This window comes from Anabas testudineus, chromosome 23 (genome assembly GCF_900324465.2).
Source record: "Anabas testudineus chromosome 23, fAnaTes1.2, whole genome shotgun sequence".
Lineage (NCBI taxonomy): Eukaryota > Metazoa > Chordata > Actinopteri > Anabantiformes > Anabantidae > Anabas > Anabas testudineus.
Window position 1 is genome coordinate 13,193,064 of NC_046631.1, and position 25,004 is coordinate 13,218,067.

Genomic DNA, 25,004 nt, shown 5'->3' on the forward strand with positions numbered 1-25,004 from the left:
TCTTCCTGCCTCGTTTTACATTCAAATTGCATCAACTATAAAAGGCTCTACTACATAAATAATGCTTTACTGACCTTCACATACACTGTTAGTAATATCACTACCCTTGCAGTGTGAGTGCCTTCCCCCACCAGTTTACAATATACTGTAAGTCATCATGAGTAAGAGATGTCAGACAGATAATGAATCCACCCTCCTCAGGTTTAATTGCAGAAGAATGTAAATCATAATGTGTGAACAGGTGAGTCTGCTCCCTGTGGAGCACTATAGACTGTGCACTGTGTTTGTGTTTATGTGCCAGGAAGGCAAACTAAATTAGGCCGGAGGGGGGTCGTCTCCATGGTTACAGCAGCAAAAGAGACAGATGCACCTGTTTAATACCAAGTACCTCTAGTGTATTTTAGGTGGGAAGCATGACGAGACCGTAAATGGTTAAACCCATTTGCTGATTCATTAAAACTGCTGTCTGTCATTTCGAAAAACATAAAGCAAAGAAATGTTTTCCAGGTTTGGAACAAGAACCTGATGAAGAGGAAAAACAAAAGCACACAGTCGTTGGAGCATCTCTAATTGTCTGTGTGTCAGTATTTCAACTGTACCACCAGGCGTCATTATCATTAAACTGTATGTTTGCTGAATTTATAATCAAACCCTGCAGTACCATATCACATAATAAAAAGCTTCAGCTCAATGACCTTTTTCTTCTTAACAATCTCAGTAATAAGGAACTATTTTAGTTAGGGAACTAAAGGTCATATATCTCACGAAGCTCAGATTTCATTTTATGCACTGAATGCAAAGTGTATCGTCCAAAGTCAGACAGATGTCTTTCTGTTGCCTTTGGACTTCATTCATGTATTTATTACTGGCAGGGATGAATTCTCTTAATACAACCAATGCACAGAGGCCACAAAATGAAGCTTAATGCATTAGCATCATAAAAAGATTGCCACCCCAGTGCCTTCAATGCACCTCTCAAGCTTGGGCTTTCCAGGAGATGATCAAAGCTGGTTTATGCCTCTAAAAAGCTTGACTCTAGGGGCAAAGGGGTTCATTGACTTCAGCTCTCCTCCCTTCCCTTTGAGGGCCCAACTGGGCTTTCATTTGCTGCTTCTGCTTCACTGCTATTACCGAGAGTAGATGCCTTAAAAGACGCAGTTTTTCATCTCTAAGTAAAAGATGTTCTTGGTAACCACATGGAAAAATAAATGTGTAAAGGCTGTCATCATAATTTCCACAGAGGATTTTAAGAGATACAATTAGTTAAGTTTAGGAATCTGTGAAGTGCTAAACAGGCTGAAAAGGACAGATTGCACTGTCAAGCTGACCCCCACTGTGACAGTTTTTCCAGTGGGACGCATGGAGGCTTTGGTGGCGCTGAAACAATTTCTTTCAACTCTACCTAAGATACTCACGTCACACAAACAATTTTTGAATCCATCTGTTCCTGAGTAATGTTACATGTAAATCACAGATCTGCAGAAAAGTGGGAAATGTGTGATTTTCCAGCGTTTATTCTGTGTGTACATTTCTGTTTTTTGACAGATGCACAGTATCTTTTCAGCATTTGTTTGAGGATTCGTGAAAGTTCTGCTTCCCCTAAAGTCCTAATAAATTAGACATGATGGTATTTTTGCTTTGGTTTGGCAAGAATCGTCAGCTTATCTGTGTAACAAAGCAGCTCGTGAGCACAGCATTTATTCTTGGAGGTGTGAAAAACCTGACGTAGTTTTCAGAAATAACACCACAGTCTTAGGAGCCGTTTTGTCACCTAGCAACTCGACTGCAAACCTACTTTGACGCAGTGCTAATGGTAAAGTTACACATTAACCAAATAGAATTTGTAACACGGTCTAAACAGCACAGAGGATGAAGCAACACAACATTAAAAAGAAAAAAATTCATCTCATGCCTCGTCTTCTTGTGTCAGACTCAGCTTGTTCCCAACCTTCAAACATGGAGGAGAGAAATTAAAAATCCTCTCTGAAGTGGGGAAGCGTTGATGAAGCCACACAGGCAGAAGGTTCACCAGTGTTTGAACACAACAAACAGACACCCAGAATTATAGTCCCATGTTCAATTTACAGCCGACTGTGAGCCAGTGCAGCATTAAACAAGCATCTGGGTGTTTTGGCTCAGACTGCCGTCTGCTAGGCGGAAAAATCCCTTTTGCTTTGCGAGGCTCAGCTCACGGATGCAACTACAGCATTTGAGGCCACCTCATTTAATGTGAAATGAAAAACATAAACTTCTCTACTCCTTTTTTTGATTACAGCTTTATTAGCTGAACCAATTTTCCCATTATTAAAGTGTTTGCTGTGGAAATATAAATACAGCCACCGTGTTTCTTATGATAATCACTTGTGTTACTGCACATACTCTTAAAATTAAACATACATTTATTAACTTTTAATATTTTGCATTTGAGTGTTTACTAAGAATGCCTATGTATTACTTATAAGGAAACTGAGACAAACTAAACTAAGGTCATAAGTGGTTATGTAGTGTTTAAAAGTAGTTGCTGAGAAATACTTCATTTAAGCACAAATAAACATTTATGAATTACTCATTTATTGAGAACATGCTTCATATATTGAATCGTATAGTCGCTTAGGAACAACTGATTTAGTATGTTCAGCTGACCTGCTGTGCTTTAGCTGAAAGACTCAAGGTTGTGCTAGCTTAGCGGTAATTAGAAATAAATAAATGGAAGTTGAATAAGTGCACACCATCTCTGTTCTAACCATTAGTGTCCAAATTGAATGGTTAATATAAATTTACAGATACAATAACTTGACTATCTCCAGCGCCATTGGAAAAAAAGATGAGTAGAAAAAGCATGGATTGACGTGATGAAAAGATAAAAGAAAGCTGATTTGCAGGTTTGTGAAGTTGAAAAATAATGAATTACCTGATTTGCTTTTTATCAGTAGTTCTATAGCAAAAGCCATTCTGGCCGATGCACATTGTATGACCAATGCACAATTTGCACACATTGCACTGATCCTAATCCTAATTCTGATCCTGATCTCAACTGCAACATTCACCCTGTCCACTAGAGTGCATCTTCTCTGCAGTGGGAAATATCTGCTCTCAGAAAAGAGCAACACTATCACACTATCACAAGACCATATGGAGAAGCTGACCTTCGTCTTTTTTGGTAGAAATTTGAGATTTTTGTAGCCTAATGTTACATCTTATTTGTTTCAATAATCTATGGATTAGACAACTTAGTTGGTTGCAGCCATAATCAAAAATCCAAAAAGGTTGGAAAATATTGATCTAGACTAAGATGCTGAAGCATGAAACAATACCCAGAATCATTTAACATCCAAAAAATGATCATCTTAAAAAAAAAAAAGAAAAGAAAAAGAGCCCATGAGTCCTTTGTAGGATGTCAAAACCTGGGATGAGGAGAAGTGTTTAATTACAAAGGCAGCAAAAAAAAAGTCCTGATAATAATAAAAAATAGTAAAAATCAGAGTTTAAGGCCAAGAGCTCTCACATGCAAAGTCTCAAGCTGAACAGACATCATCAGTGTGATGGAGCTCACCTCTGTGGTCTGTTTAAATATTTCCCTGCAAGATTAAGTTTGCTAAACACACAATTCAGCGTAATTACGTTAGCTTCAGTGTCATTACGGCACTGAGGGTGAGAGACGGGCAACAGCTCCACAGATGAGAGGCAACTAAACTGCTCCCGAGTCAGCCTAGCAGTCCAATAGCCCGATTCAAAGCAGCCTGCAGGCACAAAGGACAAATGTCTGCTTTGCTTTTGATTCACTTCAGTGGCAATGAGAACTCCAAAAAATACTAATTAATGATTAAAACAAGAATAATAGCACTAAACATCATCTCAGAACAACTATATCCATTTGTCTTTGGACTGTTTGGAATGTATTAGGAAAAAATTGTGAGCTTACACACTGATACGAGATAAACAAACTTATTATTAACTTAGATAAAACATTATACGAAAACAGAAAACTGGGCCCAAATTCCTCAATAATGAAGTTTTGTCACCGTCTCCAAGCCATTCTTTGTTACAGCACACTAACACAATCACAAGACATTTTAGCAGGTGGAACAAACACATCCCTACTGTTTGTTGCTCTGGGAAACAGTTATGAGTGGGAGAAGTCTGAATAAACTTTCTAAGAACACAGGAATTGAACTGAAAAAGCTCAAACTCAGAGGTATTTCAATTTAAAGATAAGGGAGAATAAAAGTATCTTCAGCTCTATGAATGGTGACATTTTGGCTCAATAGTCCCTTTTGACTGAAAGGCTCCATGCATCACCCTGTTATCTGTCTCAATTTCCTACATGCATGTTTGTGGGCTAATGGACGAGTCCAACCTTTCATAGAGTCCAGTATTGTAAAATGACAAATGTGGAATGTGGAGCATTATCTGTGCTCATCTGTTTTGAATGTGCATAGTCTGTTTCTTCTAGCAAGAGTACCCTTCTACTGGTCTAACAATAATTACTGAGCTACATGTAATCCCAAAAAAAGCACCACCCACGCTTCCTTAGGAGTTGAAAGAGGGATTAAACCCACAGTCTTTACCTTAAACCTACACACACCCACTCAAACTGTATTCATTTTTCCCCAACCTCATGTATTGGCGTCTCTGTGGTGCTGCTAAAGCAAACGTGTCTCGGTACTGACATTGCCTCGGTTTGGAGGTGCCTTGGGCTCACGATGAGTCACCAGAAACTGATCTAAGACCAGTTTTAAAAGCTTTTCCCGCTCTAGATATTTCACATAGTCGAGGAACAGATTAAAATGCAGAGGCTTTGATCCTGTTAATATGATGCCTACCATCATCTCTGCCACTTTTGGTATATGAGATGAGACTATTTGCCTCTTCCTGCCAGCAATCAGTAGAGTGGGTTGAAACTGCATCTTCCTGTCTCTTTCATGCTTTTCTCCTCTCCAGTTCTCTCCATCATCAAGTAATAAGTCATGTTCAGTGTAAGTGTACAATGCATTTCAGTCACATCAACATGTGTTGACAGCTTGTCTTCTCCACTCTGGGCCACAACAGGACTTTACAGTCGCCTTCAAGTTGCTCATTGTCTTTTCAATGTTTGGTTTTTCTGGTCCCACTTAGAAAATCATATAATAATAGCTATGAGCCATGCGTCTGCAGTGCTTCATGCTAATGTGTGACTTTATTTTTTTATGTAAATCCAAAGAAGAGCCGTTTGCAAGCTGGTGAGAAATGTGTTTTTACACTTTGAGGTTGTTTTTTGGATTAATATGCTGCTACTTGCAGCTAAGACCCTTCAATGGGTGTTAGCACATGGCTAACGACCACTGTCACTTACCACGGAACTGAGATAATTCATAGGGTCGTGGTTTAATTTGTACACCTGGGTCACTGCTGCCAAACTGCACACATTTTTTCTGTGCTGTTCTAAGACTATATTTTGCTCTGACTTTCCTTACACCAAGGCTGCTCAGTCTTGTGAATGTGCAGGCTATTAGATATGCATCAAACTATAGATGGTGATAATCATGGGTGCGTGCACCATGTTAGTTTCATTAACTAAGCGCAAAAGTTTATCTTAAAATAGCAAAAACATTTTTAAAATGGCCTTTAGCTTTTAAAATTAGGATCCACTCCAGTTTGTCCACTGATCTTCATTAGATATACAGTAAGTGCACCAGCTTCTTTGGTGTTTTATTTTATTGCTTGAAGTAGAAATATAATATCACTTAATAAAAATAATAATAAAAATGAAGTATTTGTATCTAGTTTGGTCCATATGATGGTATAGCCAAAGTGTCTTTCAGGAGACAAACCCGGGGCACAAAGAACCTGCTGTTTATTTAACACACTCCAAGAGATGACAGTGCCTTGTTTTTTTTCTTATAACTGTCTAGACATGAACAGAAAATGGATTAATTCAAAAGTTCGAAGGCTGTCTCCAAACATCCAAACTACAGAACTACTGTACTACACACACACAGACTCTTTTCAGGTGAAACATGTTAAAAAGTTCAGAGTGGACGCTCTCTCAAGGAAAATTGTGTGAAGGAGGAAAAAATCTCTTTGTTGGTGTAACAACAGATGAAAAAGATTGGAGGCCGGAGCCTTGGTGGACCTGAGCTGGAAGAATCTATCAAAGCTGTGGTTGCTTGTCATTATTAACGTAATGACATTCCACATTATGTCCTCTTTTAAGCTTCATAATATACATATTGGTCTTTGGTTTTGCTGCAATGCTTGTCTTTAATTCTTAAAATCTTTTGGCATCAAGTTTGATTACAGTAATTTACATTGTATTGTTAAAATTTAACTAAGTAGAAATTTGGATTACTTTAATTTCTCCCACTGATTAACAAAGCAGCTCGTAGATTAATTATTACATCCACTGTATCAAACGGGGACTGCTCTGTAAGGACTGTAAATATTCAACCAGTGTTATTAAAGTGCAGCTCTTTTTTAATATCAAAGATGTATGCAAACCTTCTGAAACTTCTCTAATGGATTTGACAGCCTTCCAAAGAATCCAGAAGTGTTTTAACAGCTAAGCTCATACAATATCAATGAGCCGCACATTCTTCTCCCAAGAGAGAGAAGCAAACAGGGTCAGTCTTTTGTATTTGTCATATCTCCTCCAGCCCATGGTGACCGCAATGTGTCTCAGACACTTTGGCTCACAAAAGACAGATCAACACCAAGGTGCCAGGGGAAGTGGAGCATTGTGGGAAATGGCATCCCTCTGGCCATTTTGAACAGGCCAGGCCATCTCTGCCCATGTCTCGTCTTCTCTTAAGCTTATCCAGAGGGTACTCTTTTCTCTCTCACCACGTAAGGATCATAAGAGCTGCACTGTCAGAGGGTAGCCACTCCAACTGATGGTTACTAAACACTGCGTGGCGGCCTTGAGCACACGTCTGTACCACTGTCAAACCGTGTATAAATAAATAGCACACAGTTGTAGGAAAATATGCATTGTTTAGGCTCCAATGTGATTATATGCAGCAAACCGTGGGTGGAAATTGCTGTAAATGAAGACATGCATTGCTCAACAGTGGTATTTTGAATACTGAAAATCAGTGACTGTCTGTTTTTTAAATTAAAGGCACAGTTTATTATAAGTTTAGTTTTGTAACATCTGCAACAGGGTATATGGGTTTTAACTGAAAGCACAGGGCTGTTATCTGATAATGTGCTTGCGTTTCTTGCTTCATCTTACCATATCAGAGCTTTTTTAGACCATTTCAAAATAAATGACTCTCTAACCTATTAAGCACAGGTGGAAACATTTAACATCACTCACTTAACTATCTATTTGCCTTCATTACGCAATTATCAGTGGAAAACAAGGTTGGATGATTAGCTGGCTTCAGTGAGCAAGAATGGGCAATAAAACTGCCCAAACTGCCCCCACATGAGGCATAATCATAACAACTGTAAGTTAACGATTATTAGACAGAAAAATATTTTTCACAATTGGCTTAAAATTACTCAGCTCACATTTCCCACTTCATTGCTACTATGAGTAAGCAGTATGAATCTTCTCTGCTCTTTCTAATGTAGATTATAACATCAATTAAAAACTGCATTTTTTTGTCTCGTCTTTGACAAAAATACAAAGACAGTTAGTGGCATGAAATCGTGTCCGCCTGGTGTCACCCCACCATTATCGAGTAACAGACTTCGATTTGATTTAATGAACAAAGACGGAAATTAAATAGCAGCAAAGCAAGATTAAAAGGGGGGACAAGGAGACCTGTCTGTTCCCTCCGAAAAGGAAACATAGCTGAATACTCACCTTGACAGCGAAGGAGGAGAATTTCATTTTGTGCTGTCAATGACAAGCAGAAAGAAAGTGGCTGAGACTGTGACTGATAGAGCTCTGGTGTGCTGGTTGAATTGTTATTAACGTTATTGTACAAAGCCAGACATATTGTCATAAAACATGCTTTAACTGCTAACTTTTATCCGAGTCCAATAAATACCCTTATTTATCCTCCTACAGAATATTGCACATTGTTTGGCCTCTTTTCAAAGCTCTAATTGCTTATAATATAATTTAATTGCTAATTGCAGAGTTGGCAAGCCCAAATGCGACTTGATGGTCAGTAAGAACAGGAGGACGGAACACTCTTTAGTTAAAACAATGGATTCAGTATTTTAGTTATGAGTGTTGGTGAACGCTTAGAGGAAATTATGTTGGGATGTCAAATTCATGACATCATGGTAGCTACATGAAGAGTCAGGGAATCATCCAAACTATTTATAATGAGCAGAACTCTAATAATAGTACCTATTTTCACAGTAATTCATACAACTTATGGAGAGATTTCAGTATCCTGCATATTCTGCATCTATGACAACTCCAAACTGTGTATAGTTGATGATCTAATAATGTAGCACACTGACTGAATAATAGTATCCTGTCAGTCATTAGTCACCGCTGCATTATATCTCCAGAAATTCAGTCAATGTTAATGAGGGTACATTATATTAAATTCACACTCTAACACTGAGTCTGTTACAGTGAATTCAGTCCTCTCGCAAACAAAGCAGAGCCTTGGTACACCTACCAAGAAATACAGTGGCTGCTATGCTGAACATTTCTGATAACTTATTTATGCTTCTGAGTAAACCACTACCTTCCAGCACATGGTTGAAAGTCACATCACACTCTCTCTGGGAGACCTGGCTGAGTAGGAGCTTACAGGCTGAATGAAATGGCTGTAAGTCCCAATGAGCTCAGAGTGACATGACATCCACTGGCAGATGCATCACTTCTCTGAAAGTATGAGTAGTAAGGCCGGCATTAGAAATCAAGGAAAAACATTCAACACATTTATATATTTGGATGTGTCAACAAATCGTAAACTAAAACAGCATCTATAGTGGAGCTAAACCAAACCTAGCAAGAGGATAACTTCCCATAAATAGGTAGGCGCACTCTGCTACAGCCACTTATTAAGTTAAAGACTTGTTTTAGAGGTAAAATGAATTTAAAAACCATTCAGCACAACAATGTTCCTCTGCTATCTGAACACTGAAAATGCCAAGAGGAGGTCAAACTCAATGAAACACACGCAAATTAAGAAAAAAACGCTGCCAAAACACAAATTACTAAATGTTTTTAAAAATTCTCCTAAATGGCATGTTCTGTAAGTGAATGAACAATTAATTCACTCTGCAAAACAACACATTCTGATGGTGGAAGCACTTAAGGCTAGTCTTTTATCACATGGATAATTTGGTCAAAGCAATTCTGGTCATTTTGTTTTTATTACGGACCACAGGAAACCTGGGGGATTAGTGGCACAGTAGGAAACTATTCTTTCTGGGGATTATCACTGGCTGCTGAACAAGATGCCACTTTTATAAAGTGGAATGAAATCTTGTCTTCCTTCTGGCAAAATGTGAATGCATGGTACACAGGATTTTAACCCAGTCATATGGCATAGCTGATGATTAATATGCCTGTTAATAGGATGAGGCTGAGACACCTCTGAATGTGAGATCAGGTATAAACAGCACTGGAAACTGGGAAGTGAAGGTGGGAAGTACACAGTGCATCAATCATCATTGGTGACAGCTGGGACAGACGCAGGGAGCTTCATTATCAGGAGAGGAGTGGGTGCTCCATTAAGTCAAATGAGACAGTGATGCTAATTACTAATTTTTGTAAATGTGTATCTGCATAGGATCTATAGGTAAAACATCTCCAACTACATGTGCATTAAAAATACAGGGAAATGATATTCAGTCGTGTTCCCCGACAGCCATATACGAGGCTACGACCTGTTAGCTATACTGTAGAAGGAGGGCTAGGGTTAGTGTGGTTAGGGTCATCATGTAGAAAAACAGCTTATGTCTCTCATCCTCTTGACTGAATGCTTACTCCAGTCCCTCTGATCACAGCTGACTTCACTCCATTGAATTAACACACAGCCTTCTGGGCTACAGGCTTAGAGGCCATGTTGGAGCCTCAGTGGTGAATATTAGATTGCACGCCTCCAGATCTCATTAAAGGATGCAACAGGACAATGTCTGCATCTCAAATGAGACCAGAGGCCATCAAGCATCCTGACTCCCTGTTGGATTTACTGATTTGATTGATACTGTGTCTATGCGTCAGAGAATAACAGGAGGGGAAGATGCCCTTTTCAGTAAATATAATTAGGCCAGTTTACAATTTTACAAAACTGGGGCAAATAGGAATTTGGGGTTGTCTAGTATGCTGTAAATTGTCTACATTATACTGTCCATTACAGACTCAGACAGGTGTTAGGATAGATTCAACCAAAAAGTAATGGCCAGGTACTTACGATTGCTTCAGTTTGGGGGGATTTCCTCTCGTCTTCTTTTCCCAAATGGCAGTTTGCTGAAAAAAATAATTATTTTGTCAGTGTTACTGTAAATATGTAAAAAATAAAACATTAGTCTTTAACACACATGTTGCACAGGGAAATATAACATAATGGGATAAAGACAATATAGTATCCACACAAGTGGTTCAGCCGGTTTATTCCACACAGCATAGGACAAAGAAATGAACTGTGTCAAATAACTTCATTAAGATAAATAAGGTTTCCCTGAAAATTTAATTAGTGGGTCACTGCAAAGATGTCCAGCATTATGAGCTAAAATCTTAAATAAAATCTACAGCCGCCTGAAGGCAAAGGTTTTACAGTAGTTAACCAAAAGAGCAGTCCCTAATTAACACCTTTCAGTACAAAATACATTTCCAAATGTCCACCATTAGGTGAAAAGAAGTAGGCAGATATGTAAACTAAGTAAATCTAAACCTTTCTCTAGAAAACAGTTTCTGAGTCAAGGAAACAGGAGAAAAAAAGCAGATGTGACCTCATCAGTCAAGAAATATATAAAGATTTTCACCTATAGTAGACAGATTAGATACATAAGTCAGATCAATAGATCAGATCACAGGTACCTTAGATTAGATGATTACCATCCTTTGCAGTGTGAACTCTAAAACAGAGAACAAATACTGAATTCTCCTTCTGAGCTTTTACAGTATTTGTTATTCTAACATCAATCCTAAAATGTTAATAATTCTTCTAACAATAACTGGTGGTCTCATTTGCAGGAAACGGCTCGTACACCATGAAGTGGTAATACTACAGTGTTGGGTCACTTCAATAGGTTCAAAAGGACAAATGAGCTACAGTGTATGAATTAGACAAAAAGACAGAAACAGACAGTCGTCTCCACACATTACTAAGCACATGTGCTTTGGCAGTTCAACCTCAAAACATTCATTCAGCATCTGTATGGGGTTGTGGCCCCAGCAAATGTGTGGGAACCAGCACTTCAACATTACAACAAAAGGGGAAAACAAGATTTTCCCACTTGGGTAAATTAAAGCCATGCTAAATGTAACGTTGGAGAAAGATCTAAACCTTAACACACCCAACTCAGACATAACCAAAGCTCTGCTGGGTACAAGTTTTAAATTGTTTTTAACTGTACCTTGCATGGATGCTGCTGTTAAACATAAATCTAGGAACACATGAATACGCCATTGAGAACTCCTGTACTTGTAATGAATGCTGTTGTGTCTGTGTTGCTCTTCAATTATACCACTAAAATACTAGTTTAAAGTAGGGTTTCTATGGCACTGTGTTCTTTGGTGCACTAAAAACAATGGTGACTGAAATTGAGCAGATGATGTGTGAGTTGGAGCTGAAAGATGATGAACAGCAGAAAACAGAGAAGACACTGGAGGACATTTACAACCACGCTTCAGGCTAAAGAGCAGGCATACAGCAGAGATTTAACCCAGAAGTATAATTCCAGTTTTACTCTCCTAAATTATATGTAAGCAAAGTGGTCAACAGAACACCATGTCAGGGCGTGCAAAACAGCAGGACTGAGAACTACAACGTAATGAAGTGCACAAGTTTTCTTCTCTTTAAATCTTTTTTATTTTGCACTCGTGTACCCGTAACACAAAAAAAGATGATTCCGTGAAAGATATAAACAGCCACTAATTAGAGGCTGTTATTTACCAGAAGCCAGCAGGAGGGCTTTGAAAGCCAACTCTGTGCTTTTACTGAAAAGGTGTTTCATGAATGTGTAACAGTCATGTGCATTTGAAAAACAAACACCTCACCGTCTGCCCATTGGCGTGCAAGGTCCTAAAATAGACTTCAAATGCTTGGGAACACCGGTTAGCATCACTGGCATCATACCCAAAAAGCTAAGTGAAGAGACATATCTATTTTTAAGTGGAGGGGTCAAACATAGGCTTTTAAGCCTGAGTGATGGGGACTGAGAGCCCCAAAACTAAACATTACTGCAGGCAGTCTGAAATAAGATGTTAATGCACTTGGATCACATACAGCCATGAAATTAACCAAATCAGTGTCTACCACTATGCTTTGGTCTTTTTTGAACATTATACAAAAGAATAATTGAAGGGTTTTGAGATGCTGTCTAATGTCAAGAACTCATGATGACCAGCTCTTTTTTCTCTCTACTTCACAGCTGGCGCTGAAATAAATACATTTAGCATGATGGGGCTGGTCATCTTTCATTATTCTAATCCCGAGGACGAATTGTCCCAAAAAATCCTCATCTGTGTGTTTCAGTCTATTTCACTGCTATTGCACCATCACAACTTCAGTAGCCTGTCTTTCATTCTCTGCTCTCATATTCAAAGGAGCCATCTTATGCTGTCCTGCCTTTACACTAATATCCACAGCAAACATTCATCCTGGGAGCCTGCTGGTGCTCAAACATTATTATCGTGGAGGTTTCATTGCTTGTCTGAGAACCAAAGCCATCAGTCTCATTATCAGCAGAGTCACCAAGTCACACTGGAGTGGAATATGGAGGATTGTTTTATGTTATGCCCCATCTCGGGCCTTTTCAGGGACTTTTGCTACGTCAATTTCACCAAAGAATATGGAGTGAAGAGCATAAACAGTCATAACTGAATATTTCCAGGTTTTGGACTGCTGGTTGGACAAAAGCAAACTGACAAGACCATGGGTATTAATAGTTCCTTCATAATAAATCAAAATAACCTATTGCCGATTAGCTGGATCAGGAGTCAATCAAAAGCTGGAAGGGCAGAAATAGATGGAAAACAAGCAGGGCAGGGGGCTTGATGACCAGGATTGGGAAGTACTATAGTAAGGAAAAGAGACAGAGGTACAAAAACTGAGGGCATCTGGTGGGTGGACGGGAAATGTCAGAAGACAGAGGCAGAAGGACCAATATAAACATGGCTGAGGCAGGAATCGTGACAATGCTTCCCTGTTTACACAACATTGCAGTAGTCATTTGCAATAGGAAGAGTGGTCTCATGAAAACACAAACACGATATTAAGCTTAGGCTCATATTGATGTTTAGATCTCTAAGACATCTTTTTAATAAGAAGCCAAGGGGGCCAGTGTTTAAGGAACAATGGTGGCTCTTTGTTCAGTGGCAAGGACACAAAGTCAATATCCGGTATGGAGATAGTACCCCTGAGAAGCAACAGCCTTCGTTATTTTGTAAATCTCATATCATCTCCTTACAGTTTGAAGGCTTGATGGAGCCTTCTCCATTGTTTTTTCTTGACGCTGGTTGTTTCCTTCCCAGCAGACAGCAGCCTTGACAACAGTCATACCCATGATCCATTTGAATTTGGCTCGAAGAATTTGGCAGAAGGATACCAAGCAGGCTGCTCGCAAACTGCCAAAAGATGAATACACATCTATTTTGCCAAACCTTTGCACAGGGACACTTGTATTTTTGTGGGATGTAATGAGGCTATCGTATGGCACTGTCTGGTATCCCCCTGCTTTTGAGCTGTTTACACACCATACTGATGTATTCAGAATAACATCTGGAGTTTACACCTCTTCTCAGGAAATGTAATTATGCACACTGACTGTTTTGTTTCTGGTGATGTGGTTTTTGTGGATAGAGGACTAAAAACTAGTTAACCATTAGTGCACATATGCCTGGTCCTCCTACTCAACTCCTTGCATTGGGTATACGGCTAGGGAAAACATTCTTAGGGTCAAATCTCTAACAATTAAAAACAGCAGGATAACATTTTTGCACACTTTGGTAACATGGCTTTTATATGCTGGTGGTGATTTAGTTCTGAGCACTAAGTTCTGAAAGGTCTGTACAGTAAAATAACAAAAGTGTGGCATGTTTTCCTTTTTCCTCTTTTAAATAAAGCGAGTGAAGGCCAGTGCAGCTTTTCTTGAGGCAGATGCAATGAGTCACTTCAGCACATTTCATGCAATATTCTACCTTGTGACCTGAAATTCAATGAGTATGTTAAAAGGACACCAAGCCCACAAGCCCAACTAGTGTATATGGAATAGAAAAGGACGATTTTTAAAGTAGGACAGCAGTTAGTAGTCAGACACTGTTGTGATTTGTTTTATAAAAGATTCCATGCACAAATCTATCCAAAATAAATCTTGTCAACACAATAATAGAATTTCTCTTCACAATCAGAAACCAGCTGGACACAGTGAAGGTCAGGCTTACTGGTTTATATATAAATATATAAAATGAATCCACCACCTGGCAAAGCAGGCAGGTAAGCTTTGATGCCTCTAAGCACATGTCCCGGCCAAAACCTCAGAAGTGTCATCTAAATAGTACGGTTATTTTAAATCAACTTTAACTGAGAGAAATGGAACCAAGGACAAGACATTTAAGTTGTTTGCAGGCAACATGAAAGTTACTGTAAAACAGGAAGTCTATTGGTGCTTATAAAGAGAAAGCACAGGGGTAATGATTATTAAGACAAGCTCTCAATGAAGCATTTATAGATTTCAGCTGAAAACTGATATTTTATCACTGCTATAAGCACAAAAAGACACTTGACAACATCACAATTTTGATAAACAGAAAGGCACTTCTCGGGTACTGCTAATAATGATCATAAGAATGTGTCTCTTTTCCGGATTTTCATGATAAATAACCGTCTGTCATATAATCTAGCCATTAAATGAGTATTATTCTAGCGCATCTGGGAATCCTTGTGATGGCTATTAGTGTTTAAGCTCCATCTCTTTGGAGCATTAACAGTGAAACCATATAAGAATGGCCTAGCCAAACTAATGTCTCCACATCCATTTTGCTGCCTCTGCCTGTTGAGACTGGAAGAATAATTAAATGTTTTGTTTGCTTTGTTTTTTGTGAAAAGGCGAAAGAATGGGTCTCTGCTGTCAGTTACTGTATGATCTGGTGCTCCGGTCTGGCTAGGCCTGTCAGTCAGCATTTCACTCTCTTGACATCAAAACATTTGGTAATCACATAGCTACAGATGCTAAAGAGGAGGGGGAGAAGAAGACAAACAGCCTGGAATGCTGCGCCTACTAATTATGCTGGCTGAGATATCTCTTTGTCATCAGTCTAAATTGCATGACATTTAACAATAAGTTGCATTTTGCCCATTTACTTAGATGAATGTACAAGAGTAACAATCAAATCTGAACACACACAAATGAAAAATGAATATGTGACAAGAATATATGAAACAGGCGTATCCAGTGCATAGCATCCATAGCTTTGGTTAAATTGTTTAAAAGGACAACATATGCAGATGAAACTGACTTGTCACTGATTATGTAGATTGGTTTATTTAGCAAACATATGTTTTCTCCTCAAACCACAAAAGGTTTAGCCACCGCTTTGGTCTGGGTGTAGGTGGAACACAGTCGATAAACAAAACTCTTAAGCTGCAGGTAGGCAAGCTCAAATCGAATCTGACCCTGTAAAAAAACATTTCTACTCTAATATTGATTGTGTGTTTTCTTGTAGAAGCTCTTTGATTGGTCACAAGAGGGCCTAGCAGCACTGCAGTGCACATTTTATAGATGTTTCTTTGAGATGGGGCCAGAAAATACCTTGGAGTCATAGACAGTCTCATCAGGAACATTACTACAACTCAGCTGAATGGAAGCAAATGTGAGCACTCAGCTTTAACTAAATGAAGTAAGCCTATTAAGGACTGAGTAAATAAAGTAAAATGTTTCGCTTGTATAAATGAAATGTTGTGTGGGTCTGGTTGAGTGCTTCAAAAGCCGTCTGAATGGAGAAGAATGTCCTTGAAGCTGGCACTCAAATCAGACAGCATAATAACATTCAGATGGTCTCCCTGCATGATGATGACACAGCACTGGCAAGCCCAGCCTCTCCTGTGCGTTGTCCTTGAATGATAAAGACCTTACCCTTTGCATTTATGCAGTTACTTCAACTTTTGTCAGAGGCTCTCTCTGTTCAATATCTCCAGAAAAGCTAAAAAAATATATATCATAGGTATTATTCTTGCATTCATTATTTTCCAGTCTGGGCCACCTGGGACACACTGCTCCCTTCTAATGCAGGAGTTGAAAGGTAAGCAGACTTTGAACAACTTGAAGCCTCACATGGTTTATTGGAAGAGACAACCATGACCATGTGCGGCGTACTGCCAGGCTCAGCGTCACCTCCCCCGGACGGATGACCCACTTTGAGCTGAACATTGATCAACACTGTTTAATTTGAAATGGAGCATCCTAAACCTCAGCCAGTCTGGGTAGGACCGTTTAATGCAACACTCTTAAGCTTAAACCTAGGTCGACAACGCAGTTCTTTGGGAGACCGAGTGACACACTACTGTACCTTCTGGACTATGAGCTATTTTATAGATTCACAGGATGTGAGCAGATCTGATTTTCTTTGATCTGGCCCTCCTCTCTGCTTAGGACTAGGATCCTCTCATGAAACACAATCAAACTGAATGACAGCACTCAGAGTCTGCGCTCTGGGTAATCATGCAATCACATTGCATTATTTGGCTTCTGCAGGTGCAAAGCGAATGTGGAGCATTTGCCATTGATGCTAATTTCAGTCGTATTTGGCTCATTCGACTCTACAGATCTCTGAGGAAGTCATTATTCCATGATGAGAGGGTTTTCTTCATATTTCAGGGTTTGGTAATTGTTTGTCTGTAATTTCAGTGATAATTCTGTGAAGGATTTTAGAGCTGCATATAGTCTTCATTTTTAAACATACAGACAGGATATTTGCAGTCAAACCAAGTGATAATATCCTGTCTGTATGTTTGACCATGTGTATATGTATGTTTTTACATATTCTGAATAGTTTGTCAGGAGTTAGAGAGTGAAATACCAAAAAAATTAATCTGTCTATCTAGTATACGTATAGAAATCAGCAGCTTCGTGTCTAGCATGTCCCCCCCCCCCCCCCCCTCCCATCATCCACATCACTGCATCAAAGACATGGGATTATGGTTTCAAGATGGTTGGCTAATTAAAAATGCGATGTAATTATGTCTTGGCAGAACAGGACAACCTTTCTGATGTTAATGTGGAAACAGGCATTGTTGCTACATGCAGATGGCACATGAATAGCAAGTTGAGAAGAAAAAGAAAAAGATCTCGCTGAGCAGTCTTTTTGCCAACGCTGACTTTACCAGCCCTGTTTTAGCGGTTGCTAGGCAACACTCATTAGTGCTCCACTGATAGAGTCTGGGAGAGATGGGATGTATGAACCCAAAGTTAGACTTCTGCTCAGAAGCAATTAGATCTCTTTAGGGACAATGTGAGAATGCACGGCAACACCTGACATACTGCCCTGCTGAACCTAAATATATAGTGTGCAGCCAAACGGTAAATAGGCTTTTTGCAATCTTCAGAGCCAGTTTGAGTCTTTGAGACTTATGTGCTGCAAAGTAGTGCATCACTTGAACTGATAGAGCTTCCTTGTTTACCAATTTACAGATTTTAATATTGAAGAGACCGTATAACACAGATATTCAAATATAAGTCTTTAGAGGAATGGAATAGCATTTGCAATCGATGCCTTAACAACATATCAAATGTTCACTTGCGCATAAAAAAAGGCCATTCAAATTTAAGAGTTAGAGTTTCCACTCAACCTTTAATCAACTTGATTTAGGGATTTTCTTCACTGAGACCTGGTATGTATTTATTTGATTAGTTTGTGGTTTAACTTGAGGTGAAGAAAGCGGTATTACAAAACCATTTTCCAGTCTGTACTTTTGATGAATTCTTCCTAATAAGTTTTGGAATATCTGAGGAAATTCCAGGGAGGAGAAAGAAAGTTGTATTCACTTTACACAATAAACCCGAATTAATACCACTGATATATTTAACATTTAACTTTCTCTGCTATTAAACTTTAAGTCAGCTGCTATTCAAAAGATAGAGATGTAATGTTTCGGTTATAAAAAGTAAAGAAGAAAACAATATTTAAATGAACTGGACTGAACAGAAAGAATAAAGGATTTTGAAACACAGTGGAATTAGTTTGCTTTAAAACTGTAATTTGCATTTTGGTACCAACTGATTTAATCTAGCACAACCATTTCAGCAACAGAAATGCCAATGTGCCGTTTTATTGCCTTTAGATGTGAAACCAGACCAAGAAAGGAGAAATAAAAAGTACTAAGAAAAGCAAACACAAAGACATACTATTGAAGGTTTACTGGAGAAAATCCACCATTTTTAGTGTTTGAAATATCCAACTGTGACCTTATGATAAGCACAAATCAGCCACAATCACTCAAAACACACACGTACGCACACAGGACTTATTTAAATATACTCGCCCAGATCATATCCTGATCCAGTTCATTACTTTGATATTGTGTACTGGGTTTTTTGCAATTAAGATAGAGAAAATCCAATTTGTGCTCATCCTACTTGCTCATTTTTTCATTGGGAATATTTGAGGTGAACCCTCTAATGAGCTCCCATGAAATTTGGTTTCCACTTTAGACAATATACCTCATTGTGTTTGGGCCAAAGTTCATTTCTCTTCTCCGCTCCACCCTCAGTGCATGAACATGCTCGCACACATACAAACTCAAAATCCACACTCCTTGTTCCATCCAAAAAGTTTGGAGGGTCAACCAAATTTACTATACTAGCTTAAGAAAGCTAAAATAATCAGATTAAGATGGGTATCTGCCTGTTCTAAAATTTATGATTTGGGTCACAATTATAAAATTTCACATTTGTTATTTTACCAACTTAGAACTGGATCAAAGATAGAACAGGTTAAAAGTAAAAAGCCACATTCACACTCACACTTCTACCTGAACTGTCAGTTTATACGACAGAGCTTTCTGCAGGGATATTAGTTCTGTTTACCTGCAGCGCGATGGATACCACTAACAAGAACCAGGTAATTTAATTTTTTATCAAACAGAATTTAAGTCCATAGTGATCACGAGATCATCCCAAACGTGTTGGGACAGTACTGGTCAGAGCAGCAACTTGTACAGAGACCTTATGGTGTTTGGCATCAACACTGAAAAGTGAAAGTGAAGAAGCATAATGACATAATTATGAGGCGAAACACCTTTGCACTTTTGCTCCTGCACCATCAATAGGACAAATGCTACTCTGATTATCTTGTCATTGAATTCCCCTTACATATACTAGAACACTTTTTAAAACAGACCACTAATGAGTTAGGAGTGTACTGCATAATGCAAAGCACTTTTTTGGCATCTCATACTGAAAGGCAACATGTTTTTCAAGCCACAAACTACAAGGGCATTGTCATCTCAGTAGTGGTCTGTGGCCCTGAGTTCCCCACATGCTTATTTTAGGCTCGCTGTCAGCATTTAAATGGATAAAAGGTCCTCTTCTACGTCAGGACATCAGGACACAAGTACAGACACAATCTAGCAGCTGCACAGATTATACTGTTTTAATCAAGTTTGTTTGATGAGAGCATGGTTTGACTGGGACATGCAGCTGGCAGCAAAGGACGGAGGAATTGAATTAGTCTGGCTGTAGACAATACAGTAAACCTCTGTGGAGATTCATTCCTGAGAGTGAGCACCAACCTTTTTCCATAATACTGAGAAATAACTGTTGCAGGTGAGGATTAAAAGCATATTGAAATCATGTTCCTCACAATGAAAAACAATGAATTATTAAAAGGAGCAGTTTGGTTACTTAAATGTATGTCCTCACACAACCGAAGTTTGTTTTTGTGCATTAAGAAGAATCTATGCATGGCAGTTTGAAATGAAAAATAAATGAAACTACATAGAGAGACGTGAATCAGAACCTGTCAACTCGAGTTTTCTCAATTCTTTACAGCATTTGTTTGAGCTCAGCAGCAGCTGCAGGAGACAAGTCAATTTCCACCTCCATTTTTCATTTTACAGCACTGACACCAGCAGGGTGCATTCAGGATCCGACTGTGGGCCGCCACAATGGCATGTTCAGTATTCTGAGTCCAACTTTTTGAACCTTTTATGACCTTTTATGTCTCATTAAGAAGTCGGAGCACAGGGTCCAGCATGTCAAACTGAGCAAAAGGGCCAAGGTCCCTGATGGTTTCAACCATGATTTGTCAAACTTCTACTTCTATTGAAACTTCTCTTTGAAAAGAGTAGAGCTTTGAAATAATGAAGCAGTGGGGAGAGGCAGTTATAGGTTAAATGAATGCAATCAAAGTTAGTATAGTGTCTATGAATAAGTTTTGATGTATGAAAAAGCCAATTCTGTGAGCCAGCAAGCTAGCTGCCTGACGGAGACTGATTGCAATTGCATGTTACCACCTACAGAAATTGATACAGGTTAGTCTAAGCCTCAAGCTGACTAGGAAGATTGAGGTGAGTTCAGAGGTGATATCTGAGCTGCTGGAGTAAAGATGCAAAAAGAAAAGTGCAGTCAGTGTGATTGATGACCAAACCGTCACTGTGTCTTTGTGATGCCACTCGCTCGGCCTAATCAGTTGTTTTTGTTCTGGCAGAAGGGACTCTACCTCCCCAGCTCATGTCCATTATCCATAATTAACAGAGCAGAGGGCTGCAGATGACAGAGGAGGCTCAGTATGGAGAGAGAAGCGTGGGCTGGATTAGTGAAGCTCCTCTGTCATCATTTGAGCCGATTTGAATAAGCATAACAAAATGGTTTCAACTTTCTGCTCCGTTAAACAGGAACATTTATAAGAAAGTTTGAATAATGAGCGTCATGCTGTTGTTTAGTTTTTTTTTTAAATAGAACATTATGTATTAATTTGACCTATTGATTTTTTTTCCTGAAATTTATCATCGCATCACAATGCTTCATTCAATACAAGCAACTCAGAGTGTCACCAAAACAATATTAATACTAATCAAACATAAGAACATAAAGAAATGCATTTCCAGCATAGTTAAGTGCAGACTCTGCTGATATTCTAATCAGCTACCTATTCAATACTGAAAAGTATTGTTAAGCAGCACTTATTGTCTAGACCGCTCCAGACAGTGAGGTCAGAGGATGAAGTAAATCAGTGCTTTTATTCTCATTCAGGCATACTCCACTACAATAAAGTCAAAGGTAAAAAAAAAAAAACTAGATTGAACCTGAGAGGTTTCAGGCATTGATGAGAATTTTATATATAAAAGGTAAAATTCTCATAGAGAAAAGTTTAATTTACCAAGAAGTTGTGCTAGGTCTAGTCAGAGTGGATAGGATATACATTAATTAAGACTATTAAGTTTCTTCCTTCTTGCTCTTGCTAAGACAACAAACAAGGAGAGATATCCCAACTCAACCAATCTGTATATATAAAAGGCTAAAATAAAGCAGATCAAAACCTGATCCTGTCTTTACTGGACTTATTTTGTCCATCTCAACCTGCTGGTGTTGCAGCACTTCTCTTTTTATGGGGTGGACCCTACAGTGCTGCATCTCGCTGCACAGGAGAATGAGAATTAGACTATGAATGTTCAGACGAGGTACAAAATATTCTGTACTTACAGTTACTGATGACAATAAATTCGCTGGCAGCGGTCATGGACATGAATCTCTGAGAAACTTGATTTGATGGTTCAATCTGTAACATGACAGCACAACTTGATGTGAACTGAGCAATAACTGCAGTTCCAAAAATCCAGAGGAGTGAGACATCTTCACTCGAGAGGATTTCATTATGTCAACTACAGACTTCTTGTTTTCCTTGTTATTAGCTTCATTCATATCATATCAATAATTTACATTATTAACTCTGTGTTTCTTATGACCACCAGAATGTGAAGCAACTAGCTACTGAAAAATAAGATGTTCCAGATAAAATAAGATGCTGGTGTTTATTCAATGTGTTATATTCAGATTAGAGCAGATCTGGGCCAAAACGTATTAATTAGGACACTTCTACAAATAAGAGAACTTTCCAAAATGTTATTAAAGTAATTTTAAGTGGTAAATGCAGCTAGCATGTCAGCTCACACACATATAAACACACCCCAAAGCACGTTTTTAGGCTTCACATCTATTTTTCCTGAGTTTCCATGAGCACAATGAGTGTGTCTGGGGCTCTGAGCACTTTCAAAATGCAAATGATCTACACTATACTGGACCCAAATGTGCCCTGTGTCCATGCTTTGGCTCTGCTGGCGAGCTGCTGTAGACAAGTTATTTACGGGTTATTTCAGGCAGCAACAGCACCTTCATTCTAAACTCTGACTCCCCTCTGTACTTGGCCTTTCATATGATAAAATCCATTAGCAAAGAAAGAAGGTTACTGAGCAGAACAGTGTTCCATATGTAAAAAAAAAAAAAAGTCCAGTAACAGTTCACTCTGCTTCAGATAAATAATATTTAAGTGTATGGTTTAATAAATCCTATATGTTCTGGATATTAATCAACAGTGTGATGTGACTTTATCAAAGATAAACATTAGACACAACAGATCCAGTACAAATCACCAACAGACCTTTCAGACAGGTTAAGTAAAAATGACTTCAAATGACTTCATTAAAAGATACTGAATTAGAATTGGAACATTGGAGCATTGGCATTGTATCATGCATAATCAATGTTGGTCAATCATTCCATTTCAGGATGCTCAATTTCCCTTTTAATTGGAACTTAAGGTCCATAGGAAACGCCTAAATGAGGAGGGTAATTTACCAGCGCCACACTAAGTTCATTGTCAATGTCGATAAACAAAAGCCTTCTATTGTTTCCATGCTCAGTCTCAGCCCACAACCTCAGAACTGATCCTATTCCATTAGCATTTTCAGCATATTATAAGAAGCAATTACCAGTGCTCTCCGTGAAAATCACATATTGATTACTAATTAATGTTTAATGAAAATGAAAAACAAGCCATTGTTAGGGAAGTTCAAATCATCTTCTGATTGTGCATTCTGCATTTGTATTGAGAGAATCTTATTTTTGAAAGGCGACAAGCTCTCGGGGACTGGGTGGATAGAGTCGTACGATTGGCTTGTGTGGTTTTCTGCTCCATTTCCAGCGGAGATGTGTGTTACATAAGGTGGCCTGTTGTGTCATGTGAACTAGTCTATGCTGGTCAGAACTCCTGCTCCTTACTGTGGCATGTGTGTGACAGAAATTGCATGAATTCAACATTGAGCAGACACTAATGCATAAGGCAGCATCTACAACAATTGTATGAAATGTTGGGAAATTTTCCTGATGTTGACTTGCACAAGTCTACATGACAGCTGCCTCAGAGAATAAAAAATCCTCCATAACAAAATGTCATGTCAACAAAATACATATTTAAAGGTTGTGGGTTACCAGAAATACAAGTTGGCCTGTGTCTAAAGGCCATTTAAATTAAATTATATTCTGCAGAGTTCAATACACATCGAAATAGCTCATACTGTACATCCCACAGCCACACACACAGTAAATAGGACAGTCTAAGGTCGATCTCACCCAAAAACAAGGGTCATGTACTGAGGCACAGACACCATCCACAATAAACTAAACCCTAAGCAGGTGCACACAAACACAGAGACACATCCTAAATGTACAATAACTAACTAACAATAACAGACATAACAGAACCACAGTATAAAGCAGGAATCAGAGAAATCAATTCTTAAAGTTTAAGGGCAACTTACAGAATTGTCAGATAGAATCAGACCAGTGACTGCTACTAAAAGACAAGATCTGCACCTTTTAGACTACACTATGGTTTTGCTTGTTGTCTGCAAACATGCAAAGATGTCTGGTGGAGTTGAACAGACCTCTCTGCTGTTGTGAGTGTCAGCTACATAATGCTCAGTTAGAATAATGTTGATAAAAAAAGGTCAGATTTATTGCAAACTCTGGGTATTAGACTGGATTAGCTTTAGCAAGGTCTAGCTAGAGTGTAAATAATTGAGACATACGTAACACTCAAATGACTCAGAACCTCCTCAGGACAAAATGTAAGTATCTGTAGAGTCAAGAGAGGAGTGCAATCAAGTCCCTCATCTGACTTATTATTGCTGCAAAGCAGCTCCCACGAGCCCCTGTTCATGCTCAAATCACATGCAAATGTAATTTATGTTCCCAAGTTGGCCACCTCAACTGCCCACCCACCTCCCAGAATATTTGCATGTGAAGATTGCACTGCTACACTGTGAGAAGGTGGAGGAAGGAGATTTGAGCAGAGAACTGTTGTGATGAGGCGACTGTGAAGAAGCACTATGTACCCGAAAGAAATTCATATTCATCAGTTTGCTCTGAGATGCTTGTGGGACACCACAAACCATGGAGTACATGCCATGCATTTCACATTGCTCTATATGCCACACAACGCTGTGGTCTGTGGATCTTGTTAGACCTACATAATGCCTCGGTTTATTAACAACTTCCTCAGCCACATCATTCACATTTAAAGATTTATCTTCTATATTCTCCCGTGTATGCTTTATTTTCAAATAGGCAACAGAACGCTGAGCCAGCATTCACTTGAGGCCAGGAATCCTCAAATAAACCCAAGCAAACCAAACTTTTCCAGGTTGTCAAGTTGGTGGTCAACACTTTAAATATATTTGTACCCAGAGGGCTGTCTTGCTTTAAGTAGCAGCTAATGTTCTTGTGTCCCTTGCTCTGCAGCCTGCAACGTTAATATAAGGCTGGAAATGTAAAGTGACAGAGAGCACTTTAAAGGTTTTGTTCCTTCAGGCGGCTGGCTTTCAGTGTCCAGTCTGCCTGAATTGGAAACAAGCAGACCTCTGTCTAAGAGGCCACAAGAAAGTACAATG

The 25,004-nt window shown here is 38.9% G+C and overlaps 1 protein-coding gene across 5 annotated transcripts in view; it reads right to left on the reverse strand.

Annotated features, from left to right (window-relative positions):
• Nucleotides 1–25,004, reverse strand: part of syt1a (synaptotagmin Ia) — a 135,596-nt gene that overhangs the window by 88,675 nt on the left and 21,917 nt on the right. For 3 of the 5 annotated variants that reach the window (XM_026364115.1, XM_026364118.1, XM_026364117.1), the window contains exon 2: nt 10,311–10,366. The gene's annotated coding sequence lies outside the window, so the exon portion shown is untranslated. Of the gene's footprint in view, nt 1–8,633; nt 8,774–10,310; nt 10,367–25,004 lie in introns of all 5 variants that reach the window. The other 2 variants (XM_026364116.1, XM_026364114.1) reach the window with 1 other exon arrangement.